The 16,143-nt window shown below is 46.9% G+C and overlaps 4 non-coding genes and 5 pseudogenes across 4 annotated transcripts; all 9 read right to left on the bottom strand.

Annotated features, from left to right (window-relative positions):
• Positions 1 to 65: 65 nt before the first annotated feature.
• LOC134544266 (U2 spliceosomal RNA) lies at positions 66 to 230 on the bottom strand (annotated as a pseudogene).
• A 657-nt stretch (positions 231 to 887) lies between these two features.
• On the bottom strand, positions 888 to 1,080 carry LOC134544270 (U2 spliceosomal RNA). Its single transcript, XR_010077651.1, has one exon. It is a non-coding gene; the product is annotated as a U2 spliceosomal RNA (small nuclear RNA).
• Positions 1,081 to 1,490: 410 nt separating this feature from the next.
• LOC134544265 (U2 spliceosomal RNA) lies at positions 1,491 to 1,655 on the bottom strand (annotated as a pseudogene).
• Positions 1,656 to 2,311: 656 nt separating this feature from the next.
• On the bottom strand, positions 2,312 to 2,504 carry LOC134544268 (U2 spliceosomal RNA). The gene has a single exon (XR_010077650.1). It is a non-coding gene; the product is annotated as a U2 spliceosomal RNA (small nuclear RNA).
• Positions 2,505 to 2,915: 411 nt separating this feature from the next.
• Positions 2,916 to 3,080, bottom strand: LOC134544264 (U2 spliceosomal RNA; annotated as a pseudogene).
• Positions 3,081 to 3,744: 664 nt separating this feature from the next.
• Positions 3,745 to 3,926, bottom strand: LOC134544258 (U2 spliceosomal RNA; annotated as a pseudogene).
• Positions 3,927 to 14,479: 10,553 nt separating this feature from the next.
• LOC134544260 (U2 spliceosomal RNA) lies at positions 14,480 to 14,670 on the bottom strand. Its single transcript, XR_010077647.1, has one exon. It is a non-coding gene; the product is annotated as a U2 spliceosomal RNA (small nuclear RNA).
• A 414-nt stretch (positions 14,671 to 15,084) lies between these two features.
• On the bottom strand, positions 15,085 to 15,251 carry LOC134544263 (U2 spliceosomal RNA; annotated as a pseudogene).
• Positions 15,252 to 15,908: 657 nt separating this feature from the next.
• Positions 15,909 to 16,101, bottom strand: LOC134544256 (U2 spliceosomal RNA). The gene has a single exon (XR_010077646.1). It is a non-coding gene; the product is annotated as a U2 spliceosomal RNA (small nuclear RNA).
• Positions 16,102 to 16,143: the final 42 nt, after the last annotated feature.

Raw genomic sequence — 16,143 nt, 5'->3', positions numbered from 1 at the left:
CTTTATACATTACATTTTAATTGTCAATATAATTTTATCTAAACAGATATTTAACGTTGCCTAAGCAATGTGCCCCCATGCTGGCATGCACTAGGCAGTGGCCAGCAGGGTCAATCGCACTCCCCGGACCAGGTCCGGGGGCAATCCGTCACAAAAAATGCTGCCAAGACAAAGTGTAGAAGAATCGCAGATACTACACTTCGATCTTAGCCAAAAGGCCGAGAAGCGATACTACACTCTGATCTTAGCCGAAAGGCCGAGAAACATCCCTTAAAATACACATCAAAATTAATATTGCACATTGTAAAACTCCATTAACCAAACACATGTAGTTCAACAGATAAAAAAAAGTCAATACAATTCATACAAATATTAACATGAGTAATGAATAACAATAATAGTAATAAAAGGTTTCACAACAAGCCTTAACCACACACTTACATAAACTCACGCATCGACATGACAAAATACATTTTCAATACATCATCATTATTATCATTTAACACTGCCTAATTGTTAATTATATTGAATTTTTTCTCACACAGCTAAATTTATTAAACATTCACAACAAGCACTACATTGTATGATAAAATAAAATAATTAATTCCTATTATTCTGCACACAAAATTGCTAAGTTCCTACATGTTCTCAGCATTCCAAGTTCGTCCCTTGGGCATCCTTGTAGTTCCTGTTCGGCCGCCCCTGGCAGCACCTACTGGATCAGCTTTCTCTTCCTCTTCATTTGTTGAATGTACACACGACTTTTCTGTATTGTCTCTGCACTTGGGCACATTACATTACAACAATCAATTTTTCACTATCATCCATTCTTACAAGTTGGTAACAATGTTTATTACATTTAAAACAAACTTAAAGTTTATTACATTTTGTGGTGGGCCGATCCCGGTGGTACTGCAATACCGGGCCAACCCGCGGCGGAGGTGGGGCAAGCCCCTAGCACTCCGCCCTGTTCCAAAAATCAGTTTAATATTCTGGTCCTGCGATGCAGGACGTATCAGATATTAAGCTGATAAGAACAGATACTACACTTTGATCTTAGCCAAAAGGCCGAGAAGCGATAACAATCCTAATGAACCAGGAGCTATATGGGCTCCCTATTACTAAATCAAATGCTATAACAAGGTCTACTGACTTCCATAAACGACTGTACACTTTCGACGAGCCGTCATACTCTACACCACACATGCACAAGCATGGTCTGTACATTGATAATATCTTCAATACAGTGACACGAGGTATTACAATCCAAATGAATCACTATTCACCAGCAATAAACAAAAAACTTGGTATATCCATAACAACGCTCTTACAATTACCGTACTTTCCACTTGCTGCAGCACAAGCTGGTCCCTTAGATTAACTGCAGTTTCAATAAGGCAAGAATGATTCTCATGGGAGAGTTGACTTTATACATTACATTTTAATTGTCAATATAATTTTATCTAAACAGATATTTAACGTTGCCTAAGCAATGTGCCCCCATGCTGGCATGCACTAGGCAGTGGCCAGCAGGGTCAATCGCACTCCCCGGACCAGGTCCGGGGGCAATCCGTCACAAAAAATGCTGCCAAGACAAAGTGTAGAAGAATCGCAGATACTACACTTCGATCTTAGCCAAAAGGCCGAGAAGCGATACTACACTCTGATCTTAGCCGAAAGGCCGAGAAACATCCCTTAAAATACACATCAAAATTAATATTGCACATTGTAAAACTCCATTAACCAAACACATGTAGTTCAACAGATAAAAAAAAGTCAATACAATTCATACAAATATTAACATGAGTAATGAATAACAATAATAGTAATAAAAGGTTTCACAACAAGCCTTAACCACACACTTACATAAACTCACGCATCGACATGACAAAATACATTTTCAATACATCATCATTATTATCATTTAACACTGCCTAATTGTTAATTATATTGAATTTTTTCTCACACAGCTAAATTTATTAAACATTCACAACAAGCACTACATTGTATGATAAAATAAAATAATTAATTCCTATTATTCTGCACACAAAATTGCTAAGTTCCTACATGTTCTCGCATTCCAAGTTCGTCCCTTGGGCATCCTTGTAGTTCCTGTTCGGCCGCCCCTGGCAGCACCTACTGGATCAGCTTTCTCTTCCTCTTCATTTGTTGAATGTACACACGACTTTTCTGTATTGTCTCTGCACTTGGGCACATTACATTACAACAATCAATTTTTCACTATCATCCATTCTTACAAGTTGGTAACAATGTTTATTACATTTAAAACAAACTTAAAGTTTATTACATTTTGTGGTGGGCCGATCCCGGTGGTACTGCAATACCGGGCCAACCCGCGGCGGAGGTGGGGCAAGCCCCTAGCACTCCGCCCTGTTCCAAAAATCAGTTTAATATTCTGGTCCTGCGATGCAGGACGTATCAGATATTAAGCTGATAAGAACAGATACTACACTTTGATCTTAGCCAAAAGGCCGAGAAGCGATAACAATCCTAATGAACCAGGAGCTATATGGGCTCCCTATTACTAAATCAAATGCTATAACAAGGTCTACTGACTTCCATAAACGACTGTACACTTTCGACGAGCCGTCATACTCTACACCACACATGCACAAGCATGGTCTGTACATTGATAATATCTTCAATACAGTGACACGAGGTATTACAATCCAAATGAATCACTATTCACCAGCAATAAACAAAAAACTTGGTATATCCATAACAACGCTCTTACAATTACCGTACTTTCCACTTGCTGCAGCACAAGCTGGTCCCTTAGATTAACTGCAGTTTCAATAAGGCAAGAATGATTCTCATGGGAGAGTTGACTTTATACATTACATTTTAATTGTCAATATAATTTTATCTAAACAGATATTTTAACGTTGCCTAAGCAATGTGCCCCCATGCTGGCATGCACTAGGCAGTGGCCAGCAGGGTCAATCGCACTCCCCGGACCAGGTCCGGGGGCAATCCGTCACAAAAAATGCTGCCAAGACAAAGTGTAGAAGAATCGCAGATACTACACTTCGATCTTAGCCAAAAGGCCGAGAAGCGATACTACACTCTGATCTTAGCCGAAAGGCCGAGAAACATCCCTTAAAATACACATCAAAATTAATATTGCACATTGTAAAACTCCATTAACCAAACACATGTAGTTCAACAGATAAAAAAAAGTCCAATACAATTCATACAAATATTAACATGAGTAATGAATAACAATAATAGTAATAAAAGGTTTCACAACAAGCCTTAACCACACACTTACATAAACTCACGCATCGACATGGACAAAATACATTTTCAATACATCATCATTATATCATTTAACACTAGCCTAATTGTTAATTATATTGAATTTTTTCCTCACACAGCTAAATTTATTAAACATTCCACAACAAGCCACTACATTGTATGATAAAATAAAATAATTAATTCCTATTATTCTGCCACACAAAATTGCTAAGTTCCTACATGTTCTCGCATTCCAAGTTCGTCCCTTGGGCATCCTTGTAGTTCCTGTTCGGCCGCCCCTGGCAGCACCTACTGGATCAGCTTTCTCTTTCCTCTTCATTTGTTGAATGTACACACGACTTTTCTGTATTGTCTCTGCACTTGGGCACATTACATTACAACAATCAATTTTTCACTATCATCCATTCTTACAAGTTGGTAACAATGTTTATTACATTTAAAACAAAACTTAAAGTTTATTACATTTTGTGGTGGGCCGATCCCGGTGGTACTGCAAATACCGGGCCATCCCGCGGCGGAGGTGGGGCAAGCCCCTAGCACTCCGCCCCTGTTCCAAAAATCAGTTTAATATTCTGGTCCTGCGATGCAGGACGTATCAGTTATTAAGCTGATAAGAACAGAATTTGAAAGCTATTTATTAGCAATATCTCAAAACCCTTTACAATATTAAAAACACATATTAGGAAATGGAAAAAAAGGGGGCACCCTAGCGCCCGGAAAACCAAAGATTATGGGAGAATTAAAGTGAAACTAATCCCACCGTGCCCCTGGGGCCGGTTCCCTCCCTCAAAGGCGGGAGGTAAGAAGTTACGTTAAAAAGGGAACTAGTCCCCGCAAAGTCACTAACAAGACTAAAAGAAAGAAGTTACGTTTAAAACAGAACTAGTCTGTTGCAAGAAAAGAAAACAAAAACCCTCTTAAGATATAAAATATTCACGAACAAGGAGCCTAGCTCCCCGCGGTCCTTAAATAATTTAAACACACATATGCACTTTTACCACAACTAAATTTACTCCGGGGAGTAGCCCCTCCTGAAGTTACTTAAGATATTTTAGTTTAATGGGCAGGCTGCCTGCCCCAAAGAAACCCAGCTATGGCTGCCCCCCCACCCTCTACATCACAGTGCCTCCATACTGCTCTCCTAACAAGCTATTAGGGCATGCACACTTGGCCGCCTCAGAGAGACCAACCAAACATGGACACCAGAAGGTATTGAAGTCCCTACAAGCCACGACGCGGTGCCGCCCCAGCCAGGGTACGGCCCCTATACGCCGTGGCCCCCCCCGCCCCCACCGCATCACTCCGAGGAATGGACACGATGAGGGCGGGAGCCTAATGGTTAACCTGACTGTAATTAGGTTCTGAATGCTGGCCTACAGTTTGTGCACAATCCCTGTTGTGTGCAAGACCAGGCCTGGGCAGGGGTGTATTTCCCCACTCCTCTTTAAGATTTATGATAGTTAGGGGAGTGAATTTAAACATTAATGTAGAAGTGCCAGTTGTTGTGGCCATGCATTATTACAAAGAACAAGCACCAGATAAATTGAAAGTAAAAAGGGTGGCAGCCTTAGGGGCACTAAAGGCCTGCTCATGACAGACCCTTACCACCCAGTCACCTCAGGTCAGTCCCGCACACACACTTGGGGGCCTTCCTACCACAGATGCTAGATGTTAAAATTGGCATAGTAGCCAATGCAAGGATAAATCTTGTAAACAAGCATTCAGTTATTGCTGTTGAGAAGTAGAAGTTAAGGTTGAGAACAGACTTTGGCACTGGCCTTCAACTTTGCAAATCTAAGCATGCCTTAAATACTTCATGTTACACTTGGGAAAGGAAATGAATGAAGATACACAGCAGAGAAATAAAAATTATACAGAGGGTCTAACCCTCACAAACTTAAAATAATGATCAAACCTGTAAGAGAAAAGAGAACATACATAGCACTGAAAAAGAAAATTAATGAAAAATAAAAAAATAAAAAAATTAAATTTTTGCTAGAAGAGCTCGCACGAAGCGTTATACAAGGTGTCTAACACCTGCAAACTTAAGATATTTCAAGTAATGATGTTATATGTGGAGTGAAGCTCTGGGCTGAAAACTTTTAAATATTAGACATTGTGCAGAGTATTGATGGAAAACAAGGTGTCTAACACCTGCAAACCTTAAGTAACATCATTGTAGAATACATAAGTTTTAATAAACTACAACAAGGTGTCTAACACCCACAAACTTAAAATATCTCAGATGGAGGGGGCAAGCTGTTCAGAAGTAACAAATAATAACAATTTAAAAGAAATGATTGTTTTAGACTATTTAGATAGTATTGTTTACCAGGGAAAATTAGATTGCAGTTTCTTGAAAGGGGTTGTTTTAGGTTGAATGTTGTTTTTATTATTGGGGAGAGGAGAAAGTCATTAGTTTTGAAAGTGATGCTACGATGGGTGGTTTAGGTGAATTTTACTGTATTGTGTGTTAGGTAGGATGTTCAAATGTAATTAGTTGTGTGGTAGTGTTTACTATTTGTTACAAGTGTTTGGGATATTATTTGGCATTTGATTTAGTAAGTCAGAGGTTAAAAGTGTGCTATTTTACTAGTGGTTTTTGTATATGGGATTAGAAGAAGTTTGAAATTATTGAACTGAGGGGTGATTTATTTAGGTGTCTGGTGATGCTGTTGTTTTATATTTGTGTTTTATGGCAGTGTTAAGCAGGTGCACTAGGTCAGGGGGGAATTATTGTAATTAAATGCATATGGCTCTATTTTAATTGTGATTTAGGTGTTGAGTTGTGGTGAGGTGGCTGCTAATGATGCATGACTATTTTAGAAGCAGAGGCAGATTGAAGTGTGTTGAGAGGGGGAGATTCAGGTTAATTGTTATTATTGGGGATGGGAGAAAATAAATCATTAAACTGGGGAGTGATGTTACGACGGGTGGGTTTAGGTGAGTTTAACAATATTGAGAGTAAGGCGGGTCATACATGTGTAATTAGTTTTGTGGTGATGTTTACTAAGAGTTACAAGTGCTTGGGTTATTGTGTGGCATTTTAATTAATAAGTTAGAGGTTGAAAGTGTGCTATTTTGACTAGTGGTTTGTATATATGGTATTAGAAGAAGTTTGTTATTATTAAACCGAGGAGTGATTTATTTTAGGTGTCTGTTGTTGCTGTTATATTAATTGTACGTTATTGTGCTGGAGACAAAAATGTTAGGAAAGTTTACAATGTCAGGGGGAATTATAGTTAGTGACCGCATGTGGCTCTATGGGGAGTGCATTATATTAGGTGACTGGTGTTTTATTTCTTTTTTATGGCAGTGGCTGCATATGTGCTATTAAGTTTACAAATTCATAGGGAAATTATTGTTATTAAACGTGTGTGGCTCTATTTTAATTGTGAGTTAGGTGTGGTGTTGTGCTGGGGTGGCTATTAATGGTGCATGACTATTGTGGAAGCAGGAACAGTGGCAAATTTAACTGTGGTGTAAAATAGGTAGATATTATTATTGCGTGGTGGAGATTGCAAGTGTGAACAATGATGGCATTCAGGCATGATTGATACTTCCTGGTAGGGTGGGGGGCAAAAGCGTCCTCGTCAACTAAATCTAGGGGTCCAACCACAACATTATCGGTCCAACACTTAGACGTCCGCACACAAACACACATTGGCACACGACAGGGCCCGGACAGGCACCCTGCTCCCACGCTGATCCCGCGGCGGAGTGCTGGGGCACTCGGGCCTCTGCTTCAGTTTTCTGCAGAGGGCTCACAAGTCCCCCCCTTCCACCGGTGATTCCAACGGTGGGAGGCTGGTGCCCTCCATGGCCATCTACTTCTGTGTTTCAGCGGGAGGGCACCTGCGTCCCTCCCCTTCCACCGGTGGTCCAACGGTGGAGCGCTGGTGCGCTCCGGCAGCACTTCTGTTTTCGTCGGGGGGGCTCTCAGGTCCCCCCCCTTCCACCGGTGGTCCAACGGTGGGGGGCTGGTGCCCCCCAGCGGTGCGGCGCCGAGTGGCCGATTGTTGGGGCACGAACCACGGGTGTTGCGGGCACCGCGGCTCCAGCGCCCGGGGCCCACATCATGGTTGTGGTCCTGGTCTGGCCCCTTGGTCGACGACCACCTTGTCCTCTCCCACGGCCACGACCCCCGGACTGCGGGGGCCTGGTCTGGGACTGGTTGCGGGTTGGCAGGCGGCGCCTCCACCTGGTACTGACGGTGGCCCGTGACGTGCTCGGTGTAGATGTCACGGGACCACCTGATGACGTCAGACACCATGAGGTGCCGCATCTTCCGTGCGTACCTCCAGCGGACACGTAACTGCTGGAGGACGTAGTCGTTGCACGGGTCCCAGGATCCGAGGGACCCGACAACGAGGGCCTCGTTGAAAACTGTGTAGCCCTGCGCAGTCAGTGTGTCTGCCAACCCCTGGTATTTCGTCGTCTTTGTGGTCCGCACGAGATCCAAAGCCTGGCTCCGGTTCTCGAACGGGACCGCGACATCCACTATGGAGATCTTCTTCCTGGGCTCGTCCACGACCACCAGGTCAGGACGGAGCAAGGACCCGGTGTGGGGCACGGCACGGTTCACCCGCACCTCCACGCCCGGGTCCCTCGGGATGGCAGCGGCCAGCCTGTGCAGCACCGAGTTGTGGCGGTGCTGCCAGGCGGCGGAGTGGCGGCCGCAGTGGTTGAGGACGTGCGGCAGCGTCTCGTTGGGGTGAAGACACCGCCGGCACATCTTGTTCCTCGCTGGTCCTCGCAGAGCTCCATTCAGGGGGCACCACGTTGAGACGTGCCCTGTGAATGAAGCGCCATTCTGCGAAGCGAGTAAACTTTGCCATCCCGGAGGAAGTGGGAGCTGGCGGGGTTCCGGGAGACCGGTTCCATGGCCTTCCCCTGATCTGGAAGGGCCACGAGTCTCCTTCTGTACTCCTGGCGCCGGGCCGTGGCCAGACGCCGGTAGAACTTGGGAGCGTGCCCCGGGAGCGACCAGGATGCGGCCCGCGGCACTTACAGGTGCGGGGATTTCCATCTGGACCTCCTGGAGCTCCTCACTCCAGCGCCATTTCGTTCCTGTGCTCTTCTTGAGGCGCCTTCCTGCACTTCGTGTGAAGGTCCAGTGGTTCCCCAGGGCGCCACCATCACGGTTGAACTCGCCCTCGGTCTCCCCGTTGAGGAACCCCACCATGTCATCTTTCGAAATTTCCTGCTTGCCCAGCTTCTGCTTTGTTGTCTGGAACAAGCTGGCCCACGCCAAGTCTTTTACGTCAGGGTCCTTGCACGTCAGGAGCCTGTAGCCATGCGTGACCGTGGCCAAGTCACACATGTCTGCGAGTGGGAGGAGACCAGCTCCCCCCTCATGCGTTGGGGCGTGGACGATGAGCGGAGTGGCACGCAAGGGGAGGTGCATCCACTCCTTGCAGTACTTTCTTCATCTTCTTGTCGAACCGCGTCACCACAGCTTTCCTGACGCGGCCTCCCCTCAAGATGAATTGCAGCCTCGACTGGAGGAATGTCGAGACTGCGTTGATCTTCTGCCAGGGGGCGAGGAGACTGGCGTGGATCTTGTCGAGATCTGCCCCCATGGCTTCCACTTCTTGCTCGGGCGACTGGGCATTCCGGTAACCTGTCGAAACACCCAGGTGACGATACGTGTCGCCCTCAGCGAGTGCGGCGATCGGGACCCCCGGCAACCTGCATCACGGTGGGTTGCACCCCAGGTTGCGCTCCAGGCTGGCGCATCACCCGGCGACCGGTCCTGCAGTCTATGTGAAGTGATGCGCATTTTCTGGGCTTGAAGCGCAAGCCGGCCCAGTTACCGGCCTCGTTGACCCCATCCAGCAGGGTCTGCAGGCTCTCGGGGTCCCGCCCGATGAGGACGATGTCATCTGCGTAGGCGAGGATGGCGTGGTGGTGCTCGAGGACAGAGTAGCCCAACTCTTCCTCCCTTCTGGCGGCCGTCCTCAGCACTGCCTCCATGCTGAGGTTGAAGAGAATGGGGCTGAGGGGACAGCCCTGACGGACGCCAGCACGGATCGGGATCTCCTCCGTGAAGCCATCCTCGGAACGGACCCGTGTCGTCCCGCCGTGGTACAGGTCCGCGATGAGGGCACGCAGCGTCTCGGGTACCCTCATCTCTGTGAGCGAGTGCTGGATGTACGCGTGCGGGATGGACCCGAACGCGTTGGCGAGATCCAGCCAGGCGATGGCGACCTCGCGTTTTCTTCGCCCTGCAGTCATCCAGGATGGACTGCAGGACAAAGTTGTGCTCCAAGCAGCCCTCGTACTCCATGAAGCCCTTCTGCTGCTTGGAGATGCGCCCCCGTCCGGGCAGCCCACGCGCCCAGGCGGGCAGCGACCACCGACAGGAACAGCTTGGAAATGGTGGTGCTGAGCGCAATCGGACGCCAGTTGTCTGGGACGTCCTTGTCGCCATCCTTGTAGATGAGGACCGTGTTGGACCTCTTCCACGATCCGGGGACACGATTGTGGGCGTGCACTGCGGTGTAGAGGGCCGCAAGCACGTGGCAACCTGGGTCAGCCCTCTTCAACAAATTGTACCTGATGCCATCCTGCCCAGGTGCCGTGTTCTTGGTGCGGGCGAGCTTCTTCGCGACCTCCCTGGTGGTGAATGGTCTGGCCAGCTCGTCCACTTCCTCCTCTGTCGGATCATCGTGTGCCAGTGCGCAACCTGCAGGCGTGGGACCCACTTCGTAGCCATGGTCTGAGAATGTCTCTGTGAAGTGGTCCTGCAGGCGGGCTCCCGCAATCCGGCAATAGGGAGACTCTGTTTCCAGGATCTCCTGCATCGCCTTCTTGGGGTTGGCCCTGTACAATTTCTGGATCTTGGCGGCGGCCTCCCCGTCAAATGCAAATGCCGGCCGCCGCCTGCGCTGGCGGGCGGGGTTGCCGGGCCCTCTCCCGGCCACCCCTCGCTCCTTCGCCACCCCCTGGAGCACGTGCCGCGCCCCCCTCTTCTTCTCGTACCTTGAGGGCGACGACAAACTCCGTGTACTCGTCGCAGACGTGCTCCAGGGATTCCCAGTCTTCCTCGGCTGCCGAGATCCGAGCCATCCACTCCAGCTGGACTTGGCTGGGCCGGACCTCGGGTTCGCCGTCTTCTCCTTCGTCTTCCGAGGCGGACTGGTGGTCTGCCGCCTCTGCTGGGCGGTCCTCGGACCTGGTGGCGGTTCTCCCCTGGGCTGCTGGCCGTGACGCGCCCGGGGGACCTCCTCTCGTACCTCCCGGGCATTCTGGGTGGGCAGCCCCACGCCAGGACCCAGACAGCTCCCGCGCGGCCGGGGGAGGCCGCACCCTCCCCCCGACCACGCCCACAGTTGGCTCCACCGGCGCCGGCACCTCCGCCTGCACCGCCGCGTCGGCAGCCTCCTGCTCTGGGGCGACGTCATCCTCCGTCTGCGTCCCCATCTCACATCTTCCTGGCAGCTCCTCATCATGGTCTGGATCAGTTTGGGTTCCTCCCTCCGAGTGCAGGAGTGGGAACCTGATGAGGTGGGCTGGCACCACGTGCAACTCCGGTGCAGTCCGCTGCTCAGGTGTGCTTCCCCCAGGAGACATACTGGGGGCATCTCCGGTCTGCCAGTCCCTGGGTGGCAGACCCTCTCCTCTCTCCTCCTCTACTCCGATGCACTCCTGCTCCGGCGCCGGCGCTGGGACATCCTCCCGTTCGGTATAGGAGGGACGGCACGCCGGGCCTGGTGATGGCCTCGGGTGCAGCGGCAGCATTCTGGACAGAAGCTGGGCCGCCTCCTCCTCGTTGGTGGTCACCTGCGGGAGCGCAGGTGCCGGAGTCCCTTTGGGTGCCGGTGATCCAGGGAGGGGTGTCGTGCGGAGCGACAGTGACAGCTTCTTCCTGCGGCACAGAAACAAAGCCTCCCTCCCCGTTGCATCGTCGCGCGCCGGCGTGACGGGTCCAGGTGATGTCCGTCTCTTCTTCCTGGGGGGCAAAACAACACATGTCTCCTGGCCTTCCTCTCGTGCAGGCGGAGAGAGACGGTGGGAGGGACCAGGCACCGGAGACGGCAGCCGCGGCGGCAACGGCCGGGGCTGCGGATCATCAGCGTCTTCATCTGAGGAGCGCCGTGCCTCCCGCCGGGCCACACGAGCAGGTGGAGTCCGTGCTGGCGCGCCAGGCCTGCCTCTCGCGCCTGGCGTGCCGCGAGTCTCCGCACCTCAGCTCTGTGGACGTTGGCAACGTGGTTCTGAGCCACCCTCAGCGGATATCCAGCGCCCGAAAATGCGGAAGCACAGAACCTGCAGCGGAACTCCACCGCAGTCACCTCTGGGTGGTGTCGCTTCATGTGCTTCCACATGTCCGACCATGCTGAATACCGCCCCCGGATCCTCAGCCCCGAAGCCATGCGTCCCACAGAGGATGCACGTCAACTCGGCCGGTAGTGGCACCGGCACGCGCAGGCACCCCGGCTCACCCGGGTCACGCACCAAGGACACCATCTCCCGAACGGCAACCCTCTCATCCTCCTCCTCATCATCAGACGCGAGATCCGAGTCCGTACCATCCGCCTCCGGCAGCGCCGGCTCGATGCCCCGGCCCGGGTGCACCGTCTCAAAATGCAGCCTTGCTGCCCTCAGGGACCGGATCTCTTCGTGCGGCCTACAAATCCACTCACAGCGAAACCATAGCCCCGCAGAGTCATGCGCCCGGCGCACATGCGCCGCCAGATCAGCCAGTCGTCCGAAGACAGACCCGAACTGCTGAAGCCGCACACACGCAGGGCATGGATCTCCTCTGGGGCCGGCAACGCCACGAAGCTGGGACGCACGGGCATCCTGAAAAACACTTACACTAACAAAAAGAGAACAACACAGCCGCACAGCAGCAAACAACTAGATCTGTAAAAGAACAATATATACAAACTCTTATAACAAGATAACACTAAGGGTATGTATAGAGTACCCTGAAAAATAAGGAAACAATAGACTCTGAAAATATAACAATTAACCACCTAACAATATATAGAACTCTACTAAAGTATAAACTCTGAAAGGTAAATAAAACTCTACTTAAAACTAATCAGGTACAGGCCACTAAAAAGAAAATATCACAAGTCACAATCGGTGGGGCTGCTACTTGGTAAACCAAGAAGCAACAGTCAAATCCGGGGGTGCAGCGGCAAGCCGAGTGCCGGGCTAAGAGTCAGGCACTCTTCTCCTGGGCAGCTGTAAACAGACAAGCGACGACCGCTTCTGGAGCAGTTCGCTGTCCTGAGAAGAACTACACAGGCGGCTCAAGACACTACAAGGTCACTGGTTGTGCCCTAGGTTTCTGGAACACTAGGGGGGTGTACAAATGTGTCAAGGGCTGGGCCTTACAACACAAGTACACTAGAGTGCTGGAAGGAGCAAAACACAACAACAGAACACTTACAAAAGTCGCAACACAAATACTAGCACAACACAGACAAGAGACAGTTACTCACTTACCGATCAGCACTACAAAGGAAACAAAATATACAAACAAATAAGACAGGTACAGGTGCTTGAAACTAATTAATTAAATAAATATGGTTGAGGTGATGCTATAAGAATGTAAATGGGAATTAAGTTAAAAGATTCAACAGCAAGATTTGAGATGTATTGGTTAATTACTATGGATAAAAATGAAAAGGTAAATATATTAAATCTGCAAGAAAATTAAGGAATATTCAATTAATTAAATAAATATTATAATAATAATAGATAGATATATTCAATAAGTATTACTTTAATTACCAATTAATAGTTACTCTGAAAACAATATGGCGTATTTAATCAGCAAGGTAAATATAGAAATAAATAGTACTTTAATTTATTTTAGCTAATTCGAAAGAAAGCAATATGGCGGATTCAAGCACAAAAACAAGTCACTGAACAATTACAATAAACACAAGACAAACCACAACACTCAACCCCTGGTGTGCATATCCATGGACACGAACAGGAAGTCACATGCGAAGCATCTGTGAAGAAGAAGGAAGTTGAAAAATGGCGACCGACCTCGCTAAATAACTCAACCACGAGGTCGCGAAAAACTGAATTTAAAGTTAAGCAGACACAAAATACACTGAAACTATTAATGGGAAAAATTAAATCTCTGAATATGGAATTATTTACTGCCCCTAGTTATGAATTCAAATCAGAATTAAACACGATTACACTAGATATGCCTGGGCACAAGGCAATATAATTATCGCGAGCAAAGTGAATTTAAGCCAAAATAAATACAGAAAATTACTTTAAATGTTGAACAATTGAATTATTAATATGGGAAAATTGAGAGACAGGCAAAAAACTTAACAGAAACTATAGGATGCACACAGATTATTCACAAGGGACTGTCGGCCATTGAACACACACAGTCAGGAGACAGGACAAAAACAATTACACAGGCTCAAGAAAAACAAGATACACTTGGGAAGGGGTTCCAAAGGCCTTTAGGGGCGACGATCTTCGACTGTAGTTACGCGACTCGCCTTGAAGGTATTAGTTAAATTGAGGAAAAAATTAAATGTGGTATTTGCCCGAGCTAAAAAATTCAAACACAAGGGCGAGACTGTGGGTAGGAAGTTAAATGTTAAACAGCAAGATCAAGTACAGGTATTAATTAAATGTGGTTATTTAAATATAGGAACTGCAGTAAAAAGATTGACTCTAATTTAATATATATATGAAAAGCAACTAAATATTATTCGGAAAAATGTATTACTGAAAAAGAATTTAAATAAACAAAATTATTTTGGGTGAACAGTAAAAGCTACGAGTCACGAATGCAAGTTACAGTCGGGAACCTGAAATGGGGCTTACATAACAAAACACTGAGTTGCAGGAATTACTAGGTGATAGTTTGGCACTTGGAAAATTAAAGGCGAGATAGGTAGTTACTTTACTTTAACAGGTACAAAAAGCTATGCAGATATTAACAAAATTAAATGTAACAGTTAAACTTTAAATGTTTGCAATAAAAGATGGCCGCGATTAACGAATTTAATTCAAATAAACAAACAACAAATGGCCAGACAAATAGAAATTCAAATAATTAATGCAAGATGGCCGAAAGCTTGCAGAAAGAAAACAAGTAAATAAACAAGATGGCCACAAGAACTTACTTAAAAAACAAAACACAAGTGCCAGACTACCACCTACCTTATCTCCATGTAGTTCCCCATGTCCTCCCTAGGCGCAGCAGCAGTCGATCCATCCTCGGAACTGCTGGAAGTATGGTCGTTTCGTGCCGGAGTGAATACAGCACGAACACCTCTGCGACGATCTTTTCTTGAGCACAGTTATTTAACTAATCACTTCTCGGGGCTAGATCATTAAGCTGATAAGAACAGATACTACACTTTGATCTTAGCCAAAAGGCCGAGAAGCGATAACAATCCTAATGAACCAGGAGCTATATGGGCTCCCTATTACTAAATCAAATGCTATAACAAGGTCTACTGACTTCCATAAACGACTGTACACTTTCGACGAGCCGTCATACTCTACACCACACATGCACAAGCATGGTCTGTACATTGATAATATCTTCAATTACAGTGACACGAGGTATTACAATCCAAATGAATCACTATTCACCAGCAATAAACAAAAAACTTGGTATATCCATAACAACGCTCTTACAATTACCGTACTTTCCACTTGCTGCAGCACAAGCTGGTCCCCTTAGATTAACTGCAGTTTCAATAAGGCAAGAATGATTCTCATGGGAGAGTTGACTTTATACATTACATTTTAATTGTCAATATAATTTTAATCTAAACAGATATTTAACGTTTGCCTAAGCAATGTGCCCCCATGCTGGCATGCACTAGGCAGTGGCCAGCAGGGGTCAATCGCACTCCCCGGACCAGGTCCGGGGGCAATCCGTCACAAAAAATGCTGCCAAGACAAAGTGTAGAAGAAATCGCAGATACTACACTTCGATCTTAGCCAAAAGGCCGAGAAGCGATACTACACTCTGATCTTAGCCGAAAGGCCGAGAAACATCCCTTAAAATACACATCAAAATTAATATTGCACATTGTAAAACTCCATTAACCAAACACATGTAGTTCAACAGATAAAAAAAAGTCAATACAATTCATACAAATATTAACATGAGTAATGAATAACAATAATAGTAATAAAAGGTTTCACAACAAGCCTTAACCACACACTTACATAAACTCACGCATCGACATGACAAAATACATTTTCAATACATCATCATTATTATCATTTAACACTGCCTAATTGTTAATTATATTGAATTTTTTCTCACACAGCTAAATTTATTAAACATTCACAACAAGCACTACATTGTATGATAAAATAAAATAATTAATTCCTATTATTCTGCACACAAAATTGCTAAGTTCCTACATGTTCTCGCATTCCAAGTTCGTCCCTTGGGCATCCTTGTAGTTCCTGTTCGGCCGCCCCCTGGCAGCACCTACTGGATCAGCTTTCTCTTCCTCTTCATTTGTTGAATGTACACACGACTTTTCTGTATTGTCTCTGCACTTGGGCACATTACATTACAACAATCAATTTTTCACTATCATCCATTCTTACAAGTTGGTAACAATGTTTATTACATTTAAAACAAACTTAAAGTTTATTACATTTTGTGGTGGGCCGATCCCGGTGGTACTGCAATACCGGGCCAACCCGCGGCGGAGGTGGGGCAAGCCCCTAGCACTCCGCCCTGTTCCAAAAATCAGTTTAATATTCTGGTCCTGCGATGCAGGACGTATCAGATATTAAGCTGATAAGAACAGATACTACACTTTGATCTTAGCCAAAAGGCCGAGAAGCGATAACAATCCTAATGAACCAGGAGCTATAATGGGCTCCCTATTA

This window comes from Bacillus rossius, unplaced genomic scaffold, assembly GCF_032445375.1.
Source record: "Bacillus rossius redtenbacheri isolate Brsri unplaced genomic scaffold, Brsri_v3 Brsri_v3_scf350, whole genome shotgun sequence".
Taxonomy (NCBI): Eukaryota; Metazoa; Arthropoda; class Insecta; order Phasmatodea; family Bacillidae; genus Bacillus; species Bacillus rossius.
The sequence above is the reverse complement of the archived record's forward strand: the minus strand, read 5'-3'. Positions and strand labels throughout refer to the sequence as shown.